Consider the following 4,054-nt stretch of genomic DNA (forward strand, 5'->3'; position numbering starts at 1 on the left):
ACCTTTTATCTTAGCCTGCTGGACAAACTTTCCTCATTCCTGAAGAAGGGCTTATGCCCGAAACGTCGATTCTCCTGTTCCCTGGATGCTGCCTGACCTGCTGCGCTTTTCCAGCAACACATTTTCAGCTCTAAACAGGGTAAATGCAGAGAGGATGTTCTCGATGGTGGGTGTGTCCAGAAACAGGGGTCACAGTCTGAGGACTGGGGTGAGGACAGAGATGAGGAGATATTTCTTCACCCAAAGAGTAGTGAGCCTTTGGAATTCATTACCACAAAGTGGTTGATGCCAAAACATTGAATGTATTCAAGAGGCGACTAGATACAGCACTTGGGGCGAATGGGATCAAAGGTTGTGGGGAAAAAGCAGGATTAGGCTGTTGGGTTAGGTGATCAGCCATGATCGTGATGAATGGCAGAGCAGGGTCAAAGGGCTGAATGGCCTCCTCCTGCTCCTACCTTCTATGTTTCAATGTTTCTATCCAAGTCACATGAATTATTCATGTGGCCTTGCTCAAGTGACAACTGTCCGTGAAAACAATCACTGCACTGTCACTCCAACAGAGGGGATAACTGTCACATCTGTCAGGATTACTAAGAGACAGGGCCAGGGATAGGGATGTACAGGAGGGCCCAATATTCAGGCCCTGGACACCAAGGGGCCTGCTGTGTTCAATTTATGGACAAGCCCAGGATAGCATCAAAGTCCATGATTTCTGTTCAAAGATCTCGGTGGAAGATTTTCTGTGCTTTTGTAAAATTTGTTTTTGGACTGCGGCAACACTGAGATAGGAGTCTTTACTGCCCATCATCAGTTTTTGCTGGAAGTATTGAGCAAGTCAGATAGTGTGAGAAAGAAACAACATAGGTCAGACTGGGTAGGAATAGCAGACTGATCAAATTGGGTTTTAACAATAATGCAGGAATTGTACTGGCATATTTCTCCGTGTTTTTCTGAAGATCCCAAGAACAATCATTGGACTCGAAATGTTTTTTCTCTCTCCACAGATGCTGACAGACCCACTGAGTTCTCCAGCACTTAGTTGAAAGATGGAGGTTTACAGGGAATTTGAGGAAAAGATTATTTACCCAGTAAGTAATGGGGATTGGGAACGTGCTGCTTGGGAGCATTGTTGAGTTGGGAAATCTCACAACCTTTAAAAAGTACTTGGATGAGCATGTTAAAAAGTCATACTTATAAAGACTATGAGCCAACTACTAACTAGTGAGACTAGAGCAACTTTAGAGTAGTTTTTATTGGTACAGATTAGTTGGGTCAAAGAGTTTCTTCTGTCCTAAATAAATTTTATGATTCCTATTTTTCTTCCAGATCTCCACCACCCACTGTACTTTGCTATAGTTAACTGCAGCTACTGAATCTACTTAGAATACCTAATGTATGGAAGCAGGCCATTCGGTCCATCGTGACCACACTGACCCTCCGAAGGGCATCCCACCCAGACCAACCCCCTACCCTATATTTCCAATGGTTCATCCAGCCAAACTACACATCCCTGAACACCATGAGCAATTTAGTATGGCCATCTTTGGGTTGTGGGAGGAAACCTGAGAACCCAGAGGAAACCCACTCAGACACAGGGAGAATGTGCAGACTCTGCACAGACAGTTCCCCAAGGGTCCCCGTTGTGAGGCAGCAGTGCTAACCACTGAGACATCCTGCTGCCCACTTCCTCAGATATGAGAACGATGAGCAGAAAACTCGATCTTCAATCGATGTGAAAATATTCGGGAAACACAGAGTGAAAACCTGAGCAGCAAACAGACTAATTGCTCACACGGTGATGCTGAACAAAGCAGATCAATTGTGCTTCAATATCCTTCATTCCCTCATCATGAAGGAAAAATATATCATTTTTTCCAAAGCAAAGTAATTGTGTAATCTCTACTTTGGATATTGGGATTTCATGTTAATACAAAAAGGAAGCGGATAGCTCTCACCCACACCAATGAGAGACAGAAGAACTTATTTGCTTGGTTCCATCATCAGGGCATGGTTCATGGAGGCTAATTGAGTAGCAGAGTCTCTCATCAATGACAGAGACAACTCAAATTTCAATCGATGACCTTTAAATGGATGAAGAATTGGACGCCTTCTGTTACTTTCTTACCCTTTCTCACTGATGTTTTCTATGTTTCCCACTGACAATCCAATGCATCCAAGTCGAGAGTGTGGTGCTGGAAAAGCACAGCAGGTCAGGCAGCATCCCAGGAGCAGGAGAATCGCGTTTTGGGCATAAGCCCTTCATCAGGACAGCCTTTTCCTGCTCCTGGGATACTGCCTGACCTGCTGCGCTTTTCCAGCACCACACTCTCCAGCATCTGCAGTCCTCACTTTCTCCCAGTGCAGCCAAGTGTCCAACAATGCCTTCAGCAGAAGAGTAAAGAGCTTTACTAATCATCATCTGGATTCTTATTCCATACATAGCTTGGCAGGAGGAGGAAAGTTGGAGGTATGGAGATAGAATAGATGTTTGAAGGTATAATATGAACATGTGGAGGTGGGATGGGCAGGGAATTAAGCTGTTCTGGAACAGGACAAGAGTTTGAGAATAAAATTCCTCCAAATAGTATTACTGTGGCTACCTTTGGAAGAAATGCATGAAAATGAAAAGGTATTGAAATCTCCCAAACAGGCTGCTCTGCATAAACATTGAAAACCAGAAGAAGTGAATGGTGACATGGAACATGCTGTGTTGGAGAGTTGGGACGTGAGCTTATGCCTATGATTCCCAACACAGTGGGTTTTTGATTGCATTGAAGCTTTCAAGAAGAGATGAGATCCATCAGATGGAAGGACGATTGTAAGATGTAATGACCCCAGGCTATTCCTTGGAACGGCACAGATGCAACCTTTCAAGATATGCAGATATTTTCTATTTCATAACATTTTCAAGATCTTATTTTTCTTTGCACTATAACAATAGCAAACCTTGTGAGTGAAGTTGAAAAAAACCATTTAACAAGCTGCAGCATTCTGGGAACAAATAAAGTAGCCAGAAATACAGTATTATTCATTCTATTGATGCAATTGGTATTTTCATTGCCCACAACATCAAAAGTGATCACATACACACATGAAATACTGTAGAATCTGTCTCAGCAAAAGTCTGCAATTATCATTAATTGTTTCCATCCACATGCTAATGTCCATCAGATGTTAATATGCCTGGAGTTTTAAAAGAAAGAAATTTTTAACCCTTTGTGCACTTGCATCTCCAGAGTAATTTATTCTCACTGGGTGGTCAATTTCACCTTACACACATCACATTCAATTTCACCGTTGTAATATCATTGAGAAACACAGTTAATATAAGACCAATAAACTATCAGAAAGTTAGTGTATTGATAGTTCAAGTGTCATATACTATGGTTTTGCACTCCAAATTCTTCCCGATTGGCCAGTTAAGACTGAAATATCAAAATCGCTTACTCTCTCAAAACCTTTCTTCCTTCTTAATTTCCATGGCATCTCTAATTTCTTATGTATTAATTTAGGTTGATATTTAATATCTAGATTTTTAGCACACTTCTTCTGACCTGCTGTCAATTACTTCCTGAAGATAATTTTTAAAAGACAGTAATTCAACTCGTCATTTCACAAATGCATTGATGCAGTTCACTGTGGAACCTAGTATTCCATTAGACATTGATTGCCTGCTTTCTACATGCACTGGAGGCACCAGAAGACTGCAAACATTGGAAGACCACTGGCCTTTTTGCACATGCTCTGCAGGACAGCATTATGAAGAACCATGGAAATTAAGGATGACAAGAGATTTTGAGGCAGTGAACTGAAGAGCAGCCATTATCATTTTTAGATTATCACTTGCCAACGGGGAGAGCCACGCATGCAACGACCTCAATGTACAGTTTCAGTGGAAAGAAAGCGGGGTCTGTTCTAAAGAAAGGTCACTGGACCTGAAACATTAACTCTGCTTTCCCTCCACCGGAGTTGCCAGACCTGCTGTGTTTTTCCAGCAACTTCTGTTTTTGTGTCAGATGTCCAGTTCTTTTGGGTTTTATTTGCTCAATGT

The 4,054-nt window shown here is 42.0% G+C and overlaps 1 long non-coding RNA gene across 1 annotated transcript in view; it reads left to right on the plus strand.

Moving 5' to 3' along the window:
* LOC122553956 overlaps nt 1-1,463 on the plus strand; it is a 41,171-nt gene extending 39,708 nt beyond the window's left edge. Inside the window, exons 3-4 of the long non-coding RNA XR_006312873.1 lie at nt 1,008-1,091; nt 1,330-1,463. This is a non-coding gene — a long non-coding RNA (uncharacterized LOC122553956). The remainder of the gene's footprint in view (nt 1-1,007; nt 1,092-1,329) is intronic.
* Nucleotides 1,464-4,054: the final 2,591 nt, after the last annotated feature.

Source organism: Chiloscyllium plagiosum, chromosome 10, assembly GCF_004010195.1.
Source record: "Chiloscyllium plagiosum isolate BGI_BamShark_2017 chromosome 10, ASM401019v2, whole genome shotgun sequence".
NCBI lineage: Eukaryota > Metazoa > Chordata > Chondrichthyes > Orectolobiformes > Hemiscylliidae > Chiloscyllium > Chiloscyllium plagiosum.